Source organism: Leopardus geoffroyi, chromosome B2 (genome assembly GCF_018350155.1).
Source record: "Leopardus geoffroyi isolate Oge1 chromosome B2, O.geoffroyi_Oge1_pat1.0, whole genome shotgun sequence".
Lineage (NCBI taxonomy): Eukaryota > Metazoa > Chordata > Mammalia > Carnivora > Felidae > Leopardus > Leopardus geoffroyi.
Window position 1 is genome coordinate 57,574,011 of NC_059332.1, and position 18,173 is coordinate 57,592,183.

Here is an 18,173-nt window from a genome sequence, read left to right on the forward strand (position 1 = left end):
CATCCATTCTCTGGCCTTCATAAACCCAAACCCTGACTGGAGGACCATAATGGTATTTCTGGTTTCTGGTTTCAGTGTAAGTTCAGAGTGATTATCTAATATAATTCCCAGAATTTTGGGGTATTTCCCTTTCCTCAGTGCAGAGTCAACTGTTAAACTGACTCTTGGGAAGGTTTGAAGGAAAATTCACCATAAACACTGATAGAAGAGTGGCAAGGTCCTTTCTTAAAGAGACCAGGACTCCCTCAGACTCTGAACTGGCTTAGATTTGGGAACTGAAAGAGATCATGAATCCCACTACAGGGAATTGAATTATGTCTTCTGGCCAGAAGACCTATATCTATATGTCAGGTGGCACCTTGGTAAGGTGCCCATCCATTTTGTTTCTGGGAATTCCATGATGAATTAGTCACCACCATAGAACCCAGAAACAAAATATTAATTACCATTTCATCCCTGTGGCTTATTGTAGTAATTTCACCTATTTTATCTCTATCTATCCAGCACTGTCACCTGACCTCTAACTCTCCAAGATCTCATTGTTCCCCTGGAGTTGGCCAATCCAATTCCTTTGTGGTATCCCACAATATTATTTCTTTCTTTTTTTTTTGGTTTTATCCTTTAAAAATATTTTTTTTAATGTTTATTTATTTTTGAGAGAGAGAAAGAGACAGAGTGTGAGCCAGGGAGGGGCAGAGAGAGAGGGAGACACAGAATCCGAAGCAGGCTACAGGCTCTGAGCTGTCAGCACAGAGCTTGACGTGGGGCTTGAACCCAAGAACTGTGGATCATGACTTGAGCCGAAGTAGGATGCTCAACCGACTGATAATATTGTGCCCCCCACAATATTATTTCTTGTATACAGAAGACACCTACCACAGGGCTCATTACAGAAAGTGATGTCATCATCCCCATCCTATTTCTTCATTTTAAAAAAATATTTACTTATTTTATGAGAGAGCACTCACGGCAGAGAGAGAGGGGGAGAGAGCATGGGCAGGGAAAGGGCAGAGAGAAAGGGAGAGAGAGAATCCCAAGCAGGCTCCGTGCTGCCAGTGCAGAGCCCAACAGGGGGCTTAATCCCATGACCCATGAGATCAGCTGAAATCAGCCCCTCCCCAACCTATTTCTTAATGCCTTGGTAAATGGCAGGTCTTCTGGGTTACCATAGAAGCTATGGTTCAGGTTGCATATAATAGATCCATGTCAACATTCCCATTTCCTTACACATTCAAATAGCTTTTTCTAAGGCAGTGGTTCTGAAAGGGATTTCCTAGGATCAGCAGCTGCACCTGAGAACTCCTCAGAAATTTAAATACTCAGACACCACTCTAGATCTACTAAATTAGAAATACTGGAGATAGGGCCTAGCAACCTGTGTTTTTAACAAGCTTTCCAGTGATTCTGATGCAGGCTTGTTTGAGAATCCTCATCTTAGTGAATACAGGTAAGGTAGAAAAGCCACTTGATTACTGTAGTTTCAACATGTCTGAAGATTTCTTGTATCATTATTTGCTTTCAAAAATTATTTGCTTTCACTTATTTTGGGTAAAACCTAAAAACATAAGAAAACTGTACAAAGAGGCGAAAGAAACAAAATGTTGAGAGGGCTAGAAAAATTATTTTACTTTCTTTTTAAAAAATATTTTATTTTGGGTTCCCCTGGGTGACTCAGTCAGTTGAGTGTCTGACTCTTGGTTTTGACTCAGGTCATGATCTCATGGTTTTGTGAGTTTGAGCCCTGCATTGGGCTCCACATGGACAGTGTGGAGCTTGCTTGAGATTCTCTCTCTCCCTCTCTCTCTGCCCCTTCCTCACTTGTGCTATCTCTGTCTCTCTCAAAATAAATAAACTTTTTTAAAAATATTTTATTTTTAAGTAATTCCTACACCCAACATGGGGCTTGAACTCACAACCCTGAGATCAAGATCACACGTGCTACCTACCTAGCCCATCAGACACCCCTATTTTACTTTCTGTTGAGTCTGGGAATTTTTTTTTTTGCATATTTCAGATAGGATAATAAGACCACCCCAAGAAGGCCTGATTTCAAAAGAACAGCATATTATTTAGTTTTGTGAACGCTGTTAACTGTACCTTCCATACTATCATGGAAATTAGTTCTCTCAGGTGAGTGCAAAGCAGTAAGTGAGGCAAATTGCTTCTCTTTAACTTATCAAAACCTAAAAAGTACTAAGAAGCAACCTGTATGAAAACTGAGAATAGTGAGAAGGATTTCAATAAAGTAAGTCACCAAACAAATAATATTTTTCTCTTGTGGTAAATTTGTAATATTCACATCCAATATGTCACAAATGCTTGGGATTGATGATACCACTTATTGTCAACAAATGAAAAGTTACTAGTAATGGCTTTGCCTATGTTGTGCAGGCATAAAAGAAATTTTCAAAGGAAGAAAACATAGTCAGAAAAATGATCTGCATTGATTACACTGTCAGAATGAACTGTTTTTATCCATCAAGAGGTAGCATTGGTGGGCAGAATCATTTTTCAAATAGAAACCATTGGTAATTTTAGATTCTCCATAAAGAGCAACTTGCTTTGTATGTGCAACTTGTTAAGCAACTCAATGCCAAGTTGGAAGTTCATCCGATCAAGTTCTTGCTGTTTAAGCTGCACTTCTGTGATGGATTTGAGTATTTAGATGCACCAAAAAGTCCTATCAAACAAGCATGGCAGTATTAATTTTCATGCACAGCATATGTATCAGTCATAACTACAACTATCACTAATGTTTAAATATATTGCTTTCTTTGAATCTGTGTTTTAATGACATTCAGCTGATAGCTACCCATGAAAATTATTTGAATATACTTTTGCAACAGAAGCAGTCTAATATACTTCTTTTGCAACACAGAATCTTTAGGGAGGGGTTGTTTTTGCTTAGAAACACTTTTTATTATGCTATACCCAGAAGTTCAGGTTTAAATTTTGATCTGCCTACCTAAATTCCATGAAGGCAGGGACCAAGTTGGTCCTCACTACTTCATCTTCAGTGCCAAACACATGGTACATAATGCTCACTCCATGAATGTCTATGGAGTTAACACACAATTTCTTGATTCTAGTCAATTGAAAGACTCAATAGCTCTCTCAAGGCTAGGAGAATTTTGCTTCCTTGCCTCTAGCCCTGCCAACAAACTAGAAGAATCTCTATTTAAAAACAAACAAACAAACAAACAAACCAACCGCTTCTTTCTTAAAAGAATATGTATGTATTAAATTGACAAAAAGCACCTAGTAATCATATTTGGCATTTAATACTTGAATAAATCCCAGCAAACATAATAAGTCATAAAATACTAACTAGTAAAACAGAACAATTTGTCTTACAAGACTGTTTTTCTTAGTATGCTAACTTTTTTAATGACTGACTTCAAATTAGGAAAATAGCCTGGCAGATATTGCCCTGAAACACTGTCCTTTGCAAAAGAAATAGATATTTAAATACGTTAAAAAGGGGGTGGGGGGGAGGATAGGTTTTGCGCTGTCACAATCAGAGAAACCAACTGATGGGTTGTTTCCCTCAGACTGAATTCTTGGCTGACAAGAAATGGGAGTTATTGGTGAAGTTCTCTGTCTTATCAACAGTATGGTTGGGCTTCTAGTGTGAACAGAATTATAGTGAGTCACACCTATCCAGATCTCATTAGATCAGATAGAAGCTGAACTCTTACTTATTCCTTTGGACTAAGGGCTCTAAAGATGTATATTCATTATTTGATCCCCTATATAAATTAAGTTCTAGGGAAGCAAAATGCAGTATTTTCATTAATGAACATCCATTTATAAAATTAGTCTATGAGTATTTCTCCCTAAATAACATTAGTGCTGTGTATTAGAACCAAACCCATTTGTTGGTCATTTTCTTGCCAGCGTAGCCAGTCACACAATGTAAACATATGCAAGTGAAATTTAAGTTTCAGGATTGCCTGAAGTCAGTGAAAGTGTTGTTGAAGAACTGCTCAAATCACCATAAGAGTTATTATCAGATGAGTTTCTGGTAGAGTTAAATCAATTAAAAACTGGAAAAAAGAAAATTTATATGGATGCCATAGTAGATGCTTCAAGACAAATTATCCGAATAACCAGATCTTAATAAAGATCTCTGGGAAAATTAAAGCCCTGGAATATTTCTGCAAAAATGACCAACTCTGTGATCCTAGTTCACAAGTCAAAAGAAATGGACATTATGTTGTTTATCTTACCATTTTGTTGGAGAAATTATACTCTGCTCCTTCCAAAATCACTTGATTCATTAAAGTGAAATTGAATGAATATTTCATATTAGTGTAGATTCTTCCATTGTCACTTTTTCTATACGAGTGTTTTTTAAATGTTTGTTTGCAGCCTTTTGTTTTTTTAAGTTCTAGGTCAATATTTTTGAAATTTATTTATTTATTTTTTTTAAGAAAGGCAGACTGCCACGTGCAGCGCCTCATTTGGATGTGTCTGGAGTCTTGGAAGCTTGACTACCCTACGTTCTCCTACAAATGGACCTTGAGAGCTTGTTTGGAGGTTCTAGCAGGGGAGCGCAGCTACTCGTATACCCTTGACCGAAGAACGGTCCTCCTCTATCGGGGAAGGTCGTCCTCTTCGACCGAGCGCGCAGCTTCTGGAGGGACGCACATGGAGCGGTGAGGGAGGAAGGGGACACCCGCCTAGCCAGCCAGATCAGCCGAATCAACCCTGGCGATCAATGGGGTGACAGATGTCGCAGCCAGATCGCCCTCACATCCTGAAATTTATTTTTGAAAAAGAAAGAGAATGTGTGTGTACAGGTGCACATGAGTGGGGGAGGGGCAGAGAGAGAGGGAGAGAGAATCGCAAGCAAGCTCTGCACTGACAGTGCAAAGCCTGATGCCGGGCTTTGACTTGCGAACTGTGAGATCGTGACCTAAGCCTAAATCAAGACAGTCGGACCCTTAACTGACGGAGCTACAACTGGCAGAGCCACCCAGGCACCCCAACAGCCTTTTTAAAAATTTTTATTTATTTATTTTGAAAGACACAGAGAGAGCACTAGTGGGAGAGGGACAGAGAGAGAGGGAGAGAGAATCCCAAGCTGGGATTCTCCCACTGTGAGTGTGGAGCCCCTTGCAGGGCTTGAACTACTGAACTGTGAGATCACAACCTGAGCCAAAATCAAGAGTCAGATGCTTAACCAACTGAGCCACCCAGGTGCCCCTAACTATTTATTTTGAGAGAGGGAGAGAGAGAGAGAGAGAGAGAGAGAGAGCGCTTGTGAGCAGGAGACAGGCAGAGAGAAAGGGAGAGAATCCCAAAGAAGCTACACGCACAGTGCCTTCCTAACAGGGAGCAAGCCTTGCAGGGCTCCATCCCCTGACCCTGGGATCATGACCTGAGGTGAAACCAAGAGTCAGACACTTAATGGACTGAGCCACCCAGGCACCTTCCGTCATCGCTTTTTAAAACATGTGTTCATATGTATCAGTTTGGATATCTTTATAAATGGATAATGTCAAGTTTTCTGAAAATGTGTTCTGCAGAATACTGTAGTCCCAAACAGTCATCTGTGAAAAAAAGGAATCCGCAGTTGTACAGAATATTTTGCTTCCCACTCTTTACCAGTCTCCCTTCTGCTCTGTGCCCAAAGAGCTGATCTGTATGGACTATAGGTTCCTTTGCCCTCTCTGCCTTCCTCTTGGATTTGGCTAAGGGGGAGGAGGGCTAAAGGAAAATGGGGAGATAAGCTGGACATTAAAGGAGATGGGGAAATGAAGATAGCCAGTTATTCCTGACTCTCTTATTTCCCTTCTGCTGGATTGCCACTAGTTAGTTGGCTGTCTTCCTACCAGAGTCACAGCTTCTGTGAGACAGTCATCTCCATTTAGTTGCCTCTTTAGGCCTGGAGATGGTAACAGTACTCTATTCTCCCATGTTGGCTTCCTTCTATTAAATGTTTCTCAGTTACCCACTGTGAATGTACCACCTATTTCCTTCCAGGAACTGACTTATTCAATAGTTACATATTATATTGTACTCTTGGAAAGATTCAAAATTCACATTAGGATGTTAAAGGCACTAAATGATATAGCAGTAAATAATATCTAGGTTTCAGTCATTGTTTGCCAAACATATTTATTCATGGCACCATTTTCCTAAGAAAATCCCTTGAACACACTGGATTGTAGAATTTCTTTCTTTTCTTTTTTTGTAAGTTTAAATGTTTTATTTATTTATTTATGTATTATATTTTTAATTTACATCCAAGTTAGTTAGCATATAGTGCAATAATGATTTCGGGAGTAGAATATAGTGATTCATCCCCTATACCACCCAGTACTCATCCCTACAAGTGTCTTCCTTAATGCCCCTTAACCATTTAGCCCATCCCCCCACCCACAATCCCTCCAGCAACCCTCAGTTTGTTCTCTATATTTAAGAGTCTCTTATGTTTTGTCCCCCTTCCTGTTTTTATATTATTTTTGCTTCCCTTCCCTTATGTTCATCTGTTTTGTATCTTAAATTCCACACATGAGTGACGTCATATATTTGTCTTTTCTCTGACTGGCTAATTTCGCTTAGCATAATACCCTCTAGTTCCAGCCACTTTGTTGCAAACAGCAAGGTTTCATTCTTCTTGATTGCTGAGTAATATTCCATTGTGTGTGGGGGGGTATGGGTGTGGGTGTGGGTGTGTGTATACCATGTCTTCTTTATCCATTCATCAGTTGATGGACAATGGGCTCTTTCCATAATTTGGCTATTGTTGGTAGCACTGATATAAACATTGGGATGCATGTGCCCCTAAGAATCAGCACTCCTGTATCCTTTGGATAAATTCCTAGTAGTGTTATTACCGGGTTGTGGGGTAATTCTATTTTTAATTTTTTGACGAACCTCCATACTTTTTTCCAGAGTGTCTGCACTGATTTGCATTCCCACCAACAGTGCAAGAGGGTTCCTCTTTCTCCACATCCTCGCCAGCATCTGTTGTTGCCTGTGTTGTTAATAATATTAGCCATTCTGACTGGTGTGAGGTGGTATCTCATTGTGGTTTTGATTTGTATTTCCCTGATGATGAGGATGCTGAACATTTTTTCATACGTTTGTTGGCCATCTGGATGTTTTCTTTGGAAAAGTGTCTATCATGTTGAGAAGAATTTTTTTAGTGAAATAAATTAAAATTTAAAGAAGCAGATTGATATTAAAAATAAAGATTGATTAAAAATTAAAAGCACTCAATAAGTGGGCAAATTAGAATGGGTGGGAAATTAAAACAGGAGGCTCCTAATATTAAAGCTAGATGGTAAAACAGAAGAATACAAAAGAGGAACAAAAAACAGCATAAATTTAGGTAAGGATATTAATTAAAACATTAGGAGAGTAACTTGAGCAGGATTAAGTCATCAATAGAATAAATTATAATTAATTCAGGTTTTCCTAGGCAACTAACACTAAGAAAAAGTTAAATGGACCCCACTGTATTGTACAACAGTTATAGAAGTTTTAAGAAGTTTTATTGTGCCAACATATCTCCATTGAGTATCTTTTTAATGTTTATTTATTTTGAGAAAGAGAGAGAAAGAGAGAGCATGCATAGAGGGGGAGAGGCAGAGAGATAGGGAGAGAGAGAATCCCAAGCAGGTTCTGTGGTGTCAGTGCAGAGCCCAGTGTGGAGCTCTATCTCACCAACCGGAAGATCATGACCTGAGTTGAAATCAAGAGTTGGACACTTAACCAACTGAGCCACTCAGGCATCAGCTGGTCAAATACCATTGAGTATTTTTGCAAGACCCACACGCAATGCCTATCAAGGCTCTCACAAATTTATGTTGTTTGGAAAATTCATAAAAGAAAACAGGAGACAGAAGAAAACTACAAAACTTACAGAAAGTATTCTACAATTTTTTTTTGGAGCATTGGCTAAGTTACAAATGGAAATAAATAAGTGGATTAGTGTCTACATACAATATTTACTTTGAAATGAGTTTCCCCTCAATATATTTTACACAAATATCTAAGAATATTGGTTGAAGGTGACTAACCTGAGCAATAGCTCTATCTGAGTAGTAAACTGGCTTCAAACAGATACTGACGGATCTGCCATGCCACTCGTTGGAAATATATATAGCACTTTTTACTATAAGAATAATCTAATTTTCAGATACACAAGGATATACCGTGCGTAATCCTGGTTGCCTTGTGGAAAGGGAAATAGTACCTAAAGAAGAGGAATGAAAAGGAAACTTTCACTATTCTCCATGTATACTGTAAATGTTGTACTTTACGAATATGTTACCTTTTCAAAAATAATTTTAAAACCAAACTTTTCACATTTTCAGCTTCTGCTTCTGAAATTGACAACCACCTTAAGGAAGAAAGCAGTCTCCAGCGCCAGGCACCGCTCTTGGTTTCCCTCCTCTCCTCAATCTTGGTCCATAAAATTTACTTCTTTGGTTGCTCTCCAATGACTTCAAACTGACTATCTGTCAACCTCAGCTTTTAAAAACAATTTTAGTCAGAAGGATGGACCATAATGGTCTCGTCTATCAGTACCTGAAGCAGAACTTCCCCCAGGACCACTCCTCATGTACTGGAAGTGGAAATATCATTGCAGTTTCCAAGTTACCAAGAATTTAGTAAATATAGTATGTTAACCAACAAGTGTTAAAATTTATTATCTCCAAAAATAAGATAAAAACAAGGACAATTGTTAAATTCCATAGACAGTTATTTGTAGCTGGCATTCACATCATCTACTGTAAGACAGGTCCTCTATCAATGGTATTAAATAACATTTTATTTCACCTTCATAACCACCAGATATTTAGCATCAGTCCTATTTTTCAGATAAAGAATCCCACGTCAGAGACATGAAATAATATTTTCTGTGTCACATGACCAATGATTGATAGAACTTAATTCAAGTTAAGCTTCAATCATTGAAGGTGGTACTATGTGACACATTTTACCAGCCTCTGCAAAGCACTGTACTAAACCCTGAATCAAAAAAAGCAATAAGAACATTAAATAACCCCCCCAAAAAACCTGCCAATGGTGTCATTTAGTTTGATATTTTCTAGTTAGAATTTGTCAACATATCGCACCTACATGCTCAGTTGGTTAAGCGTCTGACTCTTGATTTTGGCTAAGGTCACGATCTCAGGTTGGTTAGTGGCTCCATGCTGACAGTGAGGAGCCTGCTTGACATTGTCTCTCTCTCCCTCTCTCTCTGCCCCTCCCCCACTCATGTGAGTGCTCTCTCTCTCTCTCTCTCTATCAAAATAAATTAAAAAAAAAAAAAAAAAAGAAATTGTCAAGTGCCTTGGTGGCTCAGTCTGTTGAGCATTCAACTTTGACTTCAACTCAGGTCATGATCTCACGTGAGTTCGAGCCCCGCATTGGGCTATCTGCTGTCGGCACAGAGCCAGCTTCAGATTCTCTGTCCCCTCTTTCTCTGCCCCTCCCCCACTTTCTCTCTCTCTCTCTCTCTCTCTCTCTCTCTCTCTCAAAAACAAATAAACATTAAAAGAATTTTTCAATATATTGAAGATAAATTTTCACAAGATGGAGTTTGTGATTAGGAGAAAAAATTATCCTGAAGAATAAAAACAACTCAAGATAGAAGTATCATTTGTTCCCCTTTTATTTCACCACACATGATGTTTCCATACTCACAATAAAAGGTAAATTCCTGAAGGTGTAATAGAGGGGAATGAGAGGTGGCATCTGTGTTCACCCATTTGTTTCTCAAACATGTTTCTGGATATTGCCTCTACACTATATTCGTAGGGCCCAAGCTTGTTTCTGTCTTTTTTACATAGGTGAAGTCCCTTGGTCTCCAGCTTCAAACTCAATCCTTCCTCTGGTTCACAGGACCACCAATCACTGTATTCTAGCATTGTCAGCTCTAATATCTGGTAAATCCCCTTTGATGATTTTCTGCTAGAGTATTTTACCAGTTTAGGTCATCCTTGGCTATCTCTCTGGCATCTTCATTCTTTCTTAGGTCATTTTTTTCATTGTCAGTCCCTTTCCAAGATCTGTATTGATGCTTCTGGGTCTCAGTGACTTTTTTTTTTAATTTTTTTTTTTTACGTTTATTTATTTTTTGAGAGACATAGAGAGACAGGCACAATTTGGGGAGGGACAGAGAGAGAAGGAGACACAGAATCCGAAGCAGGTTCCAGCCTCTGAGCTGTCAGCACAGAGTCCGACATGGGGCTCGAACTCACAAACTGTGAGATCATGACCTGAGCCGAAGTAGGACGCTTAACCAACTGAGCCACCCAGGTGCTCTGGTCTCAGTGACTTCAACCACTATACCAAATGTCTGCCTGCTGGAACCTCTTATATCACTAACTATAGACTCGTGGTGTTCTTGCCCTATTAACTACATGTATCCCTCCCCACCAACATTCCCATCCCCCACATAGTGGTGAATTGTTACTCTGCTGTACTCTTCCCTGAAGTGAGATACTCAATGGGCTGCATGTACCTTACCCTATGCTGCTGAATAAAGTTGCTGCATCACAAAACTATGTGAAGAATGTTTATCTTCTGGATGAATAGATTGAACTCTGAATACTGCCTTAGAAATAAATGTTCATTTGAAATATTCTTAAGCCTCTTAACTACTGTTAGTGTTATAGATTATAATAACTAGAAAACAAAACAAAACAAAGAACAAGACCTAATCATAATCACCATCCTCTTGGAATTTACAGTCTACTAAGAAAGATAAGCTCTCTAGGGAGGCAGTAGAGGGCAGAATGATAAAGTGTCTTAGAAGAACAGATGAAGTACTGTAGAAGTAAAGAGAACGAAAACTATTTCTTCCAAAAGGAAGAATCTGGTATGACCTAATGAGAGAGAAACAACTTCTGGAATTGGAGCTATTCAAAGAGAATCCCTTTATCTCTGAGGACGTGAGCCTAAGAGCTAAGAACTATTTTCCCGGCCCTTAGAAGAAAGTCAATCTTTGGGATGGTGTGGAGATCAAAAACAAGGGAAAAACAAATGAATTAGGGAGAGAAGAAAAAGGAAGAAAGGGTAGGAAGGAGACCCTAATGTCAGCTGAGTCTCTGGTTCCAGATACCTCTGATGCTAGTTGTATTGCTGATATTGTTAGGGTCTGTTTACAAAAGCCGACAAGTACCCCTTTTTGCCTAAATTAATCCCCTAAACTGGGATTTTCTTTTTTTAATTTTTTAAATGTTTATTTATTTTTGAGAGAGAGGAGAGAGACTGAGAATGAGCAGGGAAGGGGCATAAAGAGAGGGAAACAGAGGATCCAAAGCAGGCTCTATGCTGACAGCAGAGAGCCTGACACGGGGCTCAAACTCTGGAACCGCGAGACCATGACCTAGGCCAAAATCAGAGTTTAACCGACCAAGCCACCCAGGTGCCCCTAAACTGGGATTCTTCTATTTATAAACAAGGCAAATACTCTGGAAATTTACCGGTTACTAATTACATCTTAGTTAACTAATCTCAGTTAAACTAATGTTTCAATTTTTTTTAATGTGCGATTTGATTATTTTAAAGTTAATTTTTAATCCCTGGAAATCCTGCTTCCTAACCTTTCTTCAGCCGTTATTCCACTGTTTGAAGGATGAAAAATAACCATACACAGAAAGAAGTCCCAGGGCCATAATATATACAATCCCTCTAAACTAAACTTGTTCTTCAAGTATACAGTGGCTAAAATATTCAGATAAATATGCTAGCATTCCTTTTCCATATTCACCATCTATTCCATCTGAATTTGCTTTTTGGGGGTGGGGTTAGCCAAATATTCTTTTATACCCCTGTATGGAGGGTCAATTGTTCCAGCATCATTTATTGAGTAGTCCACCTTTCCCCCACGGATTAATAATACCTCCTCTGTCATAAATCAAAATCCATGTATGCACAGGTCTGTTTTTAGATTCTTATTTATTTTTTATTGGTCTTTTGCTTATCTAATTGATTGTAACAAGGACATGTTTTAATTATTATAGATTTCTTTTTTTTTTTTAATGTTTATTTATTTTTGAGAGAGAAACAGAGCGTGAGCAGGGGAGGGGCAGAGAGAGGAGGAGACACAAAATCCAAAGTAGGCTCCAGGCTTTGAACTGTCAGCACAGAGTCTGATGCGGGGCTCTAACTCACAAACTGCAAGATCAGGACCTGAGCCAAAGTCGGACGCTTAACCAACTGAGCCACCCAGGCACCCCGTAATTATTATAGATATCTTATAAGACTCAATAAATGGTAAGGGTAATCCTCCATATTCTTCAAAATTGTCCTGGTTCTTCTTGGCTTTTTCCATTTGAGTTTTAGACTGGGTTTTTCAGGTTCCATTGGAAGTACAATAAGAATTGCAATAACTTCACAGACTGATTTTAAAAAATCATCACCTCTATGATAAGAGGATTTTTTTTTTTGAACATTTATTCATTTTTGGGACAGAGAGACACAGAGCATGAACAGGGGAGGGGCAGAGAGAGAGGGAGACACAGAATCGGAAACAGGCTCCAGGCTCTGAGCCATCAGCCCAGAGCCTGATGCGGGGCTCGAACTCACGGACTGCGAGATCGTGACCTGGCTGAAGTCAGACGCCTAACCGACTGCGCCACCTAGGCGCCCCAATAAGAGGATTTTGGTATTGGTTAAGTATCTTTCTCATTTAAGTTTTTCTTAATTTTATTTATTTATTTTGAAAGAGAGAGTGCAAGCACAAGTGGGGAGAGGGGCAGAGAGAGAGGGACAGAGAGAGAGAGAATAGAGAATCCCAAGCAGGATCTGCACTGTCAGCACAGAGCCCAACATGGGGCTTAATCTCGTCATGACTTGAGCCGAAATCAAGAATCAGAGACTTAACTGAATGAGCCACCAAGGCCAGGATTTTTCTAACCTCTGAATCTACCTGGGCTTGGGACCCAACCTTCCTTAATTTGGTCTGCCAAGACCCTGACTGAACCTAGGCTCTGATAGAAGAATGAATTTTGAAAAGTCTCAAGTCCCAATAACTCTACCCAGACCCATCACCATTAGCAGTTAGTATTCTTGGTTGATGAAGTCCTTTCCTATCAAGAAGAATACACTTCATGGATTATATCACTCTTAAGAAATTAACATCCTCCTCCACGGGGAAGCCAAGGCTTGACAACCACACTTCTGTTTCCCTAATCAAGCTACTCATTTTCCACAAATATGTTGCCACCAAATACCAGTAATACTGCCCAGAATAGCAAGTATTCCAATCTTCAGTCACCTGAAAATTAACTCAATATCTTTTTTAAGATGTTTTTTATTTTTAAGTAATCTCTACACCCCGTGCCTTGCTCAAACTCATGGATTTGAGGTCAAGAGTTATATGTTCTATTGACTGAGCCAGCCAGGCATCCCATGAGCTCAATTTTTTTTTTAAGTTTATTTATTTATTTTGAGAGAGAGCACAAGCGGGGAAGTGACATAGAGAGAGACAGAGAGAGAGAGAGAGAGAGAGAGAGAGAGAGAGAATCCCAAGCAGGCTCCACTCTCTGCCACCACTCACCACTATGAGATCATGACGTCAGCTGAAATCAATGGTTGGTCACTTAACCAACTGAGCCACCCAGGCACCCTGAGCTTGATATTTTTTAACTTGGGGGTCAAGTATAAAGCAAATTTTCCAACTAGCCCTCCTTTAACTGAGTTATGATTTGTGGTGATTAAATCATACTTATTTGTTTGGTCTCAACTATTTGGTCTCATACTATTTGTTATGGTCTCAGTAGATAAAAACTATTGGAAAAATCCTAACTCCAGTTTGCTATTATTAAGTGATTTTGAAAATTTAAGAAAATTTAATAATGAAAATTTAAGATGAAAATCATTTAAAAAGAAGTTGAAGAAAAAAAAAAAAATTGAAGTAAAGCAGATTGGATGTCATCTTGAGGTCAATGCCCACAAAGGTATCCCAACAATACTGAAAAGAATCTGATGGTAAGCATAAATTAAATACATGAAATATTTTTTTTATTTTGTTTTATTAAAAATAATTTTATGTTTATTTATTTTGGAGGGAGAGAGAGAGAGAGAGAGAGAGAGAGAGAGAATTTGAAGCAGGATCCAGGCTCTGAGCTGTCAGCAGAGTCCGATGTGGGGCTCAAACTCACAAATTGTGAGACCATGACGTAAACCAAAGTTGGACACTTAACCGACTGAGCCATCCAGGAGCCCCGAAATATTTTTTGTTTTAATATTAATAACCATAATGTGCTAAGTTCTCCTTACCTAATAGGTTAACTTTTATACTACAATATAAGTTTATACAAAAAATCAATCCAATTGTAAAAGGAGTACACGATAATTGTGTTATTACTTTTGATTTGATTTATCTTAATCACATAAAACATAGGCATTATAAGAGAAAATGCATTTGTATATACACATAGATGTATATACATACATGTAACATAAGACATAGTATAAAAAATACTATGTACATATAATTTATTTAGGAATAATATATATTATATTCTTATATTGCAATCAGCAGCGTGGTTCAAATATTTGCTTACTTGTTTTACGAAGTAAACAAACAAAAAACTAATACCTGAACATGAGTTTGCTGTCTTAACATTTTTTTTGGAAATGTTGGTTAAAGATTCCTACTCTCCTGATACACTGCTTTCAAATATGATTTTATAAATCTGGTAAGAATGCTTATTTAGGGGCACCTGGCTGGCTCAATCAGAAGAACATTCAACTCTTAATCTAGGAGTCGTGAGTTCAGACCTCATGTTGGGTTTAGAGATGACTTAAAAAAAAAAAAAGAGGCAGGTTCTCTTACACTGATTGCCTGAGTTGTGCTGTAAGAAGCAACAACCTCTCTTCTTCCTCTCTGCTATCTGCTCAGCAGCTGCAAAGCAGCAACTATGCATGAATGCATCTCCATCCACGCTGGCCAGGCTGGCATCGAGATTGGCAATGCCTGCTGGGAGCTCTATTGCTTGAAACATGGCATCCAGCCCAATGGTCAGATGCCAAGTGACAGGACCATTGGGAGAGGAGATGACTCCTTCAACACCTTCTTCAGTGAGACAGATGCTAGCAAGCATGTGTCCATGGCAGTGTTTGTAGACCTGGAACCCATGGCCATTGATGAAGTTTGCACTGGCACCTACTGCCAGCTCTTCCATTCTGAGCAGCTCATCACAGGCAAGGAAGATGCTGCTGATAACTATGCCTGAGGGCCCTGCACCATTGGCAAGGAGATCATTGACCTTGTCTTGGATTGAGTTCAGAAACTGGGCAACCAGTGCACAGGTCCTAGAACTTCTGGGTTTTCCACAGCTTTGGAGGGGGAACTGGTTCTAGGTTCACCTCCCTGCTGATGGAACATCTCTTTGTCAATTATGGCAAGAAGTCCAAGCTGGGGTTCTCCATTTACCCAGCGCCCCCATGTTTCCACTGTTGTTGTTGAGCCCTACAACTCCATCCTCACTACCCACACCACCTTGGAGCACTCTGATTCATGTTAGACAATGGGGCCACATCTACGACGTCTATCGAATAAACCTTGGTATTGAATGCCCAAAATACACTAACCTGAATAGGCTGGTAAGCCAAATTGTGTCCTCCATCACTGCTTCCCTCAGATTTGATGGAGCCTGAATGTTGATCTGACAGAATTCCAGACCAACCTGGTGCCCTATCCCCGCATCTACTTCCCTCTGGCCACATATGCCCCTGTCATCTCGGCTGAGAAAGCCTACCATGAACAGCTTTCTGTAGCAGAGATCACCACCACCAAGGCATGCTTTGAACCGGCCAACCAAATGGTGAAACGTGACCCTTGCTATGGTAAATACTTGGCTTGCTGCCTGTGGTACTGTGGTGATGTGGTTCCCAAAGATGTCAATGCTGACATTGCCACTATCAAGACCAAGAGTACCACCCAGTTTGTGGACTGGTGACCCATTGACTTCCAAGTTGGCATTAATTACCAGCCGCCCACTGTGGTACCTGATAGAGACCTGGCCAAAGTAAAGTGAGTTGTGCACATGCTGAACAACACCACAGCCCTTGCTGAGGCCTGGACTCCCCTGGACCAGAAGTTTGACTTAATATATGCCAAGCATGCCTTTGTTCACTGGTATGTGGGTGAGGGCATGGAGGAAGGAGAGTTTTCTGAGGCCCGTGAGGACATGGCTGCCCTTGAGAAGGATTATGAGGAGGTTGGTGTGGATTCTGTTGAGGGAAAGGGTGTAGAAGAAGGAGAGGAATACTAAAATTAACAATGTCACAAGGTGCTGCTTTTACAGGGAAGCTTATTCTGTTTTGAATATTGGGAAGTTGTGCTCTGAACAGTTAATTTTTATGTAGCAGTGTATATTCTCATATACAATTACTGACCTATGCTTTAAAACACAACGCTTTGTTATAGATCCAAGCTGTCCATTTCTCTGATGAATTTGAATAAAGAATTCCCTGTCTTAAATGAAAAATAAAGAATGCTTATTTATTTTGAATTCATAAAATTATCTGCCCCAAATAGTGGTGTTAACTACATGAAGCATAAAATGACTTTGACTTGGTAAACGTTTTGTCTTATTGCATATGTAGTTCATTACTTTTAAAAATTGTAACTATTTCCCTGTGCTATCACTAAACTGAAATTTTACAGTGACAAATGTAAGGGGAATTAGGTAGAATAATTCCCCTTATAGGATTGGAGCAGTTATTAGTTGTTACACAATATTATAGTATTTTTTAGTAACATTAACTTATAAAATTTTTGTCTTATAGCCTTCTACTTAAAATTCCTTTGGCATCACAGAAAATGAAAACAATGACGCAACGAATACAAAATGAAGGCTTGTGTTTAATTAAGGGATCTTCCTATTGTGCTTTTTTGGCCTTTGAGGAACATTGTATTACATTCTTTTAAAAAAAAGAAAGCAAGAAGAAATGGAAGGGGAAGGAAAGAAAAGAAAAGAAATCTGGTATAGCACAAACTAATAATATTAGAAAAATAAGTAAGACCTGAATCTAACCTTGTCAGAACCCATTGTCTGCTGGGAGAGTAAGATAGCTAAAACTTCACAATGAAAAGTGGTGAACGTGTTTTCCACTGCCATGGTAACCACAGATTTGGAGCCCAACCTCCAGAGAAAGTTCAGGAGGACATCCTTAACTTCTGATGCCAAAATTTTGGAATGTTTTTTTTCTGAGTGAGCATGAGGAGAGCACTTTAAGAAGCTTCAGCTATGCTCTCAATTTGTATGCTTTTGAACATTTAGGTTCCACTCGGTATTTTGTAATTATAGGTATAAAACCTTTTCATGTCCACTAAAACAGGTACTAGATTGAATGCAATTGAGAGTTAAGTGTTTTAAGCCAATTAACAAAGGGGTTGTTTTTTTTTTAATATTCTTTAACTGTTCTTTTGGTTTAATTATCTCAAGCTGACATTGCAAAATAATTTCTGTAGTTATAACTTACCAAATCTCAAATAGGACATTGATGCAATTAATAATGTTGCAATATCTTTTCTCTTCTAAATATATGGCATGTACCTGGATTTTAGAGTTACAAAGTCTTGCATTTGGAGCCTTGCTTCATTACTAATAAGCTATTTAAACTGGAAGTTTATTTCATTTTAATTTTTTAAAGTTTATTTATTTTGAGAAAGAGATACAGAGAGAGAAAAACCTGGGGGAGGGGCAGAGACAGAAGAGAGGGAGAGAATCCCAAGTAGGGTCCCTCCACACTGTCAGTGCAGAGCCTGATGCGGGGCTCAAACTCACGAACTGTGAAATCATGACCTGAACTGAAACGGAGAGTCAGATGCTTAACCAACTGAGCCACCCAGGTGCCCCTGATCTGGAAGGTTATTAACCTCTATAAGTCTTAGTTTTTTCATTTCTAAAGTAGGGATAATAGCAACTGTTTGTGCTTATTTCAGCACCTCAAACGTAGAAGGCACTGAATAAGTCATTACAACTTGGTTGCCCTTTCCTTAAAGCTCATCCATAATTGAGTAGTCCAAGCAATGGTGTCTGTGTTTTGAGGACCTAGAAAGTGATTTGCAAAATTTGTTTTTACTCTTCTTACAAACTAATAAGTTAGTATGTTACTGTTTTGTGGATCCTGGCCCAAAACTCAAGACTAATGGATTGGAAAGAAAGGACTTTGTTCTTTACAGCACAGTA

At 39.1% G+C, this 18,173-nt stretch overlaps 1 pseudogene; it reads left to right on the plus strand.

The window, feature by feature from the left end:
• Positions 1–14,860: 14,860 nt before the first annotated feature.
• Positions 14,861–16,466, plus strand: LOC123609750 (annotated as a pseudogene).
• The last annotated feature ends 1,707 nt before the right edge of the window (positions 16,467–18,173 follow it).